The sequence below is a fragment of the Thermobia domestica genome, chromosome 16 (genome assembly GCF_964235325.1).
Source record: "Thermobia domestica chromosome 16, izTheDome1.hap1.1, whole genome shotgun sequence".
Classification (NCBI taxonomy): Eukaryota; Metazoa; Arthropoda; class Insecta; order Zygentoma; family Lepismatidae; genus Thermobia; species Thermobia domestica.
In genome coordinates this window covers 99341453-99349948 of record NC_137469.1, presented here as the reverse complement: position 1 = coordinate 99349948, position 8496 = coordinate 99341453, and the positions used below count along the sequence as shown (strand labels likewise).

The 8496-nt window shown below is 36.0% G+C and overlaps 1 protein-coding gene across 1 annotated transcript in view; it reads right to left on the bottom strand.

The window, feature by feature from the left end:
• Positions 1-7580, bottom strand: part of iav (transient receptor potential cation channel subfamily V iav) — a 228609-nt gene extending 221029 nt beyond the window's left edge. Inside the window, exon 1 of the mRNA XM_081742805.1 lies at positions 7471-7580. The gene's annotated coding sequence lies outside the window, so the exon portion shown is untranslated. The remainder of the gene's footprint in view (positions 1-7470) is intronic.
• Positions 7581-8496: the final 916 nt, after the last annotated feature.

Below are 8496 nucleotides of genomic sequence, written 5' to 3'. Positions count from 1 at the left end.
GCTATGGAGAAAAAGAAGAACGGTGTCCCCCTGCGATCATATTTATCCCTTATTTTTGTTATTGATATAGGGGAGTAACAAGGGTGGGCTAGGAATAAAGACACGTGATTACTTAGCCTCTCCTAAAAATTGTCTTATGAATGTAAATAGGAGCTAAAACACTAGGCCTTTATCATGACCCGGTAACCTATATTATAGGATAGATTTAATGAATTTATTGTTTATGTTCAACCAAGTCTGTAGAAAGGGGTGATCTAGAGGACCAAATCACTCTAAAATTTACAAGGAGATAAATCTTATGATCTGGCCCTTATCTTGTCCTTATCTTTCCTCTTCTTTTTGTTCACCCTCTCATTTCTTATGTAGTTACTTCATTAGTTTGAAGAGATTGGTTTTATTCATAACTTGAGATATATATAGTATATATATTAATATATATATATATATATATATATATATATATATATATATAATATATATATATATGTGTGTGTGTGTGTGTGTGTGTGTAGATTGTGAGATAATTGTATGCCGAGTTAAAAGAATCTTTTAAAATGTTAATTTCTGTATTTAATTGTATTCGTATTACTTGATAGAAAAAAAAAACAGATTTAAACAAAATATCTAAAATAAATTTCACAAACAAAAATACCGGCAAATGTGGTTAAGTAACCACTACTCCATTATGAACAGTAATATAAAATGTATGCTAAATGGATAGTGGTTCCTTAAACAACTACCCAATTTTCTTTTACTACAGTGTACATAATATTTATTACTCAGGTAAAGTAACACGTTATAACATCATGTTATGACACTCAGAAACTAAATACGACGAGATATTTGTGTTGAAACTTACAGGAAATTTTGTTACTTCAAGGTTTAAACTTTTCACTTGCACAGAATATAATTTAACAATTTGTGCAAATGACTTACAAATATATATTCTCTCCCCTATCCTCAAGGAATCATTCACAAGCACAAATATATATAAAAGATTCAGATTGATACATTTTTGTGTTTCACTTCGCACTGTATATGCAGTTTCTTTTCTGGCCTCGCTTCTCGAAGGGCAAAATTGTTAGTGCTTCAACATTTTGTTCTAAGAGATTTTTGCTTTCTCACTGTCATCACATTGTTGTACGCCGAGAAAAATCTAGAATCTACGTTCGAGGTAGGTAACAATATTGTTTGAAAAGCATAAGCAGCAAACATTTTGTGTACAATTTCAAGTGCATACAGATTTTCTGCAAGATTTATGTATATTTTCGTTTACAATGATGTGACGTCCTTAGACGGGGGGCCCATCTCAAAGCATTTGTTTATCAAGAAAAAAATCATTGATCTCCAACAACTCAACGAATCAGACAAGTTTGTGACTCTGTGACGTCAGAAGTGTTATTACGTATCCACCAGGACTGGGATTATGTGTACCACGCAACAGGAAAGACATAAAGCATATCTTGTAAGATCCCACATGCAATTTACTTCACAAAATTTCATTGCTGATTAAAGTTAGGTTAAAAATAACTTCAGATTCGTATTTGTAGTGAAATTCTAGCCTAAAATCATGTGTCGCATGAGCAACTTCCTATTTGAAATATTAACTTGAATTCAAAATGGCGGATTTCATGATGGCCGCCATGATGCCAAATGGCACATCTTGTGAGTACCCGCTTCAATTATCTACACCTAAGGTTTCGTCATCTTTGTTCAAGCCATTTCAAAAATAAAAGGGCAGTGCTGGACTTTCGCCTCGCCCTTATTTGAAATCTGACAATCCAGCATTACCTTCCAGGTATATCAATTTTTTTAGTTAATGTAAAGTAATTGCATTTAGCGCAGCTGTAGAGTATTGGAGTTACAAGCAAAAGAAGAAGTGTCGCGAGTTGAAGTTCTGGTAGAAAAACTTTTTTTTTTTCAAACTTAGATCTTGAAAGGGAGATATTTCTATGTTCCCTGTATCTCGTAATTCTGTATGGTGGGGTTATTGTGCTCAAATAAGTATTCTAAAATACAAGAAATGAGAGAGAAATAATATTAATATAGACCTATTAGCAATTTTAATCATGTTTCTGCCCTTCTAGGATATTTTTAAATGTCTAGGTTTTTTTAGATCCTCCTTACCCCCTGTCTTGTAAAGCGACTATTCTCATTCGTGTAGCTGTTTAGTGAATCAAGTAGGTTTTATAGAAATTATGTAATTTTCTCTTTTTTCTCTCCACATTATCTCTGGAGATGGATGTTCTGACAAATAGGCTCCAGAGGCAATTTTCAAATATAAGACGATTTTCACTATTAATGATACTTGTTACAGTGGGCAACTTAATGTATGAAGGTTGGGGAGTAAGCCACGTCAACTCAGCAGTATTTCGACAGTCGAAGGACACATCAAACTGTGTTAATACAACTGAAAGAGTATCCATAATCGATATTTGTTGATAGGAAGCATTAAAAAAAAAAAAAAAGCAGCCCTGAGACATACACATATATTAATGCATATGAAGCAAAATTCGGCCCATTATGAACACCCTTAAAATAATCTCCGGCACTGTCCAAAGAACACTGCCATCGATGTTACAAAAATCTGTCTGATTGTGATAAACGCTCAGAGTACGGTAATCTACCGCATTGTTCACAGCACACTGCTATTAATGTGGAAGAGTCGAATATCATCGGCAGCATCATCCACTGCGCCACACCTCAAGCGGTTGATCTGTTCGCACACAGCATTTTCAATGTCCAGATAGGTCGTATATTGTCAACCACACAGTGTGGATGAGGTCAAAATCATAGTGACAAATCTGATTAATACGCTGGGTGCTCCAACTCTTCCCGTCCCTATCAGCCCAGTAGGTCCCGTACATATGCTACCTGCTGTGGCTATACATCATCGTGCAGTATGATTGCATTATGCAATAGATCTGGACACATCTTCCTAACAGCAAGTCGTAGATGTTGCTGAAAGAAGGGATTATCCCCGCCCTCTGGAGGAAAAGACTTTTAATTCGTTGGGGGTGAAGAGTATTACTATAATAATACTGGTAATCCATATTGGAAGAATCGGAGGTATGGTTCAGAGAAAAAATCCCATAGCCTCATAGGGGAATTTCTCCATCCCGGGATCACACACTGAAATAATTACTACTTAAAATATTCTGTTTTAGTGCTTTTATCACCACCTATTTGACTCATAAAGAAGCAGAACGATGTAGCATGATTCGAAATTCTTATAGGTAGCAATTAACGGGAAAAGCTGTCCAAAGATGAGACATATATTACATAGGAGTTGCCAGAAATATGCGATGGAAGGAAACATGCCACAGGTATAATAATAATAATAATAATAATAATAATAATAATAATAATAATAATAATAATAATAATAATAATAATAATAATAATAAATAAATAAATAAATAAATAATCTCTTTTCTATTGTTTTTCGTAGAATACACAGTTCATTTCTTTCTCTGGTATTGTCCCTATCCACATAAACGTGTCTGTCCAAATCTTTCATGTTTAGATTTCAAATACAAGATCTCAGTAGTCATGTAATCACTATATATTTCTGCGATTGTGGCATGGTGCTTCAAAGAATATTTTATACGTGTTCTTCCAGCTTTGATTAACTTTGTAGGGTAGATAAACACTCAAATCGCTAGAAATAACATCTACAACTAAGGATATCTGTAATTTCAATAGAATCCCGTTCACACATCCTAAACATTTGGAAGTGATGTATCATCATTTGTTAATTCGGCTTCTACACACAGATTCTTGCAGTTCCAAGATTTAAGAAAACTGACATCTTTTCCGTTTCAATAGTGCTTGTGTATGAAAGATTGAATATCCATTACCCTCCTTCGATACGCCACTCATATGCTGTACCAATCGATACAACTTATTGAGCTGAACAAATAAAATGAATGAATGTATATCCTCATGCGTAGTTTTCAAAAAAAAATGTAGATAAACTTTTTTTTTTTTTGTAAATCTAAAACTTGATGCTGTATAAGATTCAAAACATGTATTGAAGTGAAACCGACATTGAAATACACACTTATTTAAGCTCTTAATTGTGACCAAATTTTGTCCAAAAATTACAGATAGCCTGTATCAGTCGATAGATCACATATTGAGCTGATTAAAATAACAGGTTTGAAAGTAAATTCTAATGCGTAGTTTTTGACAAAATCGAGGAAAACGAACTTCTCTTGCGCTAAGAAGCGCGTCATTTGTTGCTAATAATAACGAAGTTTTGTGTGTGTGTGTGTGTGAAAGAGAAATCGTTATTTACTTATGTACTGTATATACGTAACAAACTACACTGTTAACTAACGCATTTGTACCTGTTGTTTTAGCTGATGGTGATACACATGTTTCTTTACGCATATAGAGGGCGTTTCAAAATAATACCGACAACGTTTGAGAGATGATTTCCGACACCGAGATAAGACAAAAAGTATAGACCAACCTGGGTGCACAAGTGCTTCATTTCGGAGTTATAGGATGCCGAAAATATGAAAAGATGATCTGTAAAGGTTCATAGCTCCAATACTATGGGACCTACCACAGTCGGGTCAAGACTTCACTTAGTAACTAGTATGTGCCCTATCCAAATATCCATGTTTCAGAATCCTGCGGAACTTCCACAATAATTTGTATAGCGGTAGTTGGTGACTACTTCAAATTATATCCCCGTAGCCAAACTCCCTCTACAAAAATTGTTACGTGAGTATCTTAGGATTCTGAAACGTGTATTTTTGGATAGCGCACGCATTAGTACCTTAGTGAAGTCTTGATCCGACTACGGTAGTCTCATAGTTTTGGAGCTATGGATCTTCAAAATTCAGTTTTTCACGTTTTCGGCAGCCTATAACTCCGAAAGGAAGCATTTGTGCACCCAGGTGTATACTTTTCGTCTTATCTTGGTGTCAGGAATCACCTCCCAAACGTTGTGGGTGTTGTTTTGAAACACCCTGCAGAATTCTACATGTTATGCTTTTTGTTTCGGAAGGACAAATGTGTGGTGACTTTCACAAAATTCGTGCGAATGGAGAAACTAACTTTAGAAAAAAAGTTAGTACTTCCCATTTGTACTATACATATTATGTAGGTAAAAAGGCAAATCGTGGCTCCATTTGGCACAGATCACGTGAGATTCAACATTTGGCTGAAGATAAGTCTCACTGCACTGACTACACATTGACATAGGAGATGACGTGAAGCCGCGATGACTTAGTTTCAGAATACTCATCTCTGTCTGGTACGAGTAATCCCTGGTTTAATTCTAGTCCACGAAAAGTGGTGAACAAATCGTGTGTTAGAGACGAATTTTTCGGCTCAAGCCCAATCCAGCCCGAATGTACCTAGGCCCAGAAAATTTTTAAGATTTTTGACCCGAGCCCGGTTCGGTAAGTTTTAAAAATTCTTGACCCGAGTCCGGCCCGATAAGCAAATCGCGGCTAAGCAACATCAACAGATTTCAACGTTTGGTTTTATTCAATTATTATATAACAAAAATCAATAATGATAAACGAACTTCAATTAATCGGTCCAAGCCCGGCCCATGCCGTGTGTGTGTTGGTTGGTTTTCTCGGGGTTTTCCCCACTGTCTTCATCCCAATATTTTGTCCATAATTATCATCATCTACCTCAGCTTCGGAGTCAGGGAACCGTTAAGATTTTTGTCATCTCGGGTCATTCTTAAGAGTCCCCCAAACAGGGGCGTAATTTGTGAAGGGCAGAAGGCAATTGCTTCTCTTGAATTTGAATAGTACATATATATATTAATAAATATATCAATATACTAATGTAAAAACGTGAGATTTATGACGGTGGAGAATCTTGCAATCCTCAAGCAGAATCTGAAATGACGATGCTAACTTTAAATCTATTACTACCAGTATAAAAAAAAAAATTATTGCCGATCATACCTGTAGCACTTCGCTGATAAGATCAGTCAAGCTCAAGAATAATAAATACAAGTTTGTCACAACAGTATATATATATATATATATATATATATATATATATATATATATATATATATATATATATATATATATATATATATATATATATATATATATATATATATATAAGTCATAAATTTCTTGTGTTGCTGGCTGGGAGTTAAGCTTTAAAACTGTAGGTAATTTCGGAAAAAGTTAATTAACATTGGGTCGAAACAACGACCAGAAAAGATAGTGTTAGCAACAGAATAGTACAAATAATAAACATAAATTCATAATTACAATGTTAATTACTTCTTTCTAACCAAACAAGTTTTTCTTACTTGGTTATTTACAAATGTTAAATTCCCGATGTCATTCGTATACGCACGCATTATGATTAGGAATTAGATGTCTGTGCTTTCGGCATTTATGTCAATGTTAGCCCGTCACGTAGGAATGACGTTCTTCGGCGATCAGACTATCCGAGGAAAGGGAAGGAAGGAAGCGGCCTGGGACCTACATGTTAGGTACTATTCAGGCATTTGCCTGGTGTGAGTGAGGAAATCCCAGAAAAACCTCACTCAGAATGACTGGCCTGAAAAACCTTTTACACTTTTTTCTTGACCGGCTCCAAAACCACCGGGAATCAAGCCCGGGACCGCTCTCACCAAATACGAAAGCGTTAGCGAGTACGCTACGCAGGGCCGTATATACACGCATAATACATTTTGAAATTTCATGAATTAAAGCATAAGAAAAAAATAGTCCGAAAAAATTGCCGCCCCGGGTCATATTGCCCAATGCGTTAATATGTCCTTACTATGAGTATAACCATAACATTGAACTAAAAGTAGTAAAGGCGGCGGCGAAGTAGTCACCAACATGCTCCTATGAGCTCCTCCATGGCTAAGCGGTTAGCGTACGCACCTTTGGCATGGGAGACCCGGGTTTGATTCCCAATGGGAGCTCATGTGGTTCGGATTCTACGTTAATCAGTAGGTCCTGTCTCATATAGCCTCGCTGCTGAAAGGGAAGTTAAACTCAAAATCAAATCAAATCATCAATATGCTCCAGCGCCTTTATATTTCCTCAGGCACCCATATTATACACTTGACGTAAGTATGAGCTGGATTGGAAAAAGGATATCTGGAGAAATAATCCTGCTTTAGCGGAGATCGAACCCGCCCCGTCCAGTTCGTAGTGTGCAGTCCTTACCTGTTATACCGCCGCGGCTGTGTAAGTATGTAGGCAGTAAGAACAAAATCATGAAGTTGTTTAATCTAATAGCCTCTGTTATCAATTTGTTTTTTAAAAAAATATTGCAATCCGCTTAGTACACTTGTATTTTTATATGTTTGTTGTAAATGAAGTAAGAAGCAAACATCCGAATCATATATCAAAAAGAAAACTTAATGTCATCAAAAGACATTATCATTCTTAAAATGAAAAGGAAAGGAAAACACGTGACAAGACGTCAATAAAAAACAAAAGAAAAATATTGAATACTTACCCTGTGTTTCTGCGCCAAGCACACCACATTCACCTATTCACCTACTTTACATTACTGTAGTGGAAACGCGTACCTCACGATATGTGAGCACCTGACTGTTGACGTGTTGCTTAGAAACAGTCGACTGTGGCGCCAAATACGGCAGTGACGAAAAGCACGATTAAATCTGTGCGTTTATTAGTATTCGCGTGCGTTTGATAAACGATGTGTCTACCTTAATTCTAATGAATAAGCTATAAGCAAATAGCAAACCAATAAAAACGCAAAAACAGCGTAAGTACAATCTTGTGGTCAGCGCATTCTATATTCGCAGCTTCAAGTTATCTAGGAGCAGGGGAGTACCGTGGCTCAATGGTAGAGCGTTCGCCTCTGGTGCATTGGGTCCCTGGTTCGATTCCAGCTCACGCCAAATTAGCTTTCTGAAAGACAAACACCGTGTTCGTGAGTTTTTTCGGGTATTCTTTCGCTTTCCTAATTCCACCATTGCATTCATTTCTAATCATCACCGTCTCCTTTAGTCTAGCCGACATAACCGTGGGACTTCATGGTTAGTTCCAGTACAGAAGTGGATTAGAACTTGGCCCTTTCTCTCCTTAAAAGCAAATCTTTTTCATTTTATTTTCATGTAGGATTTTAAAAGTAATCACATTTTTTAAAAATAATCGTTACCTTTTTCTCGAAAACCATGTGAAATGGATGTTCTGCAAGAATTTGTTTGTGACATTTCATAAACTTCATGGGTAGTTCCAGTACAGAAGTGGTTTAATATAAGTATTTGGAACTTGCCCCCTTTTCCTCTTAAAAGCATCTCTCGTCGAAATACTTCCTAGATACTTAAAATTATCGATCTCTTTAAATTCTCTTTGTTTTACTGAGACCCTTAAAGGAGTGTTCCCACGCGATACTTTTATGATTTTCGAATTTTCAACATTGATCTCCATTCCATTAAACACTCATTTTTGATATCGATAAATGAGGCACCTATAGGGCTATAGTATCAAAAGCCACTAAATCATTTTTTTTAAA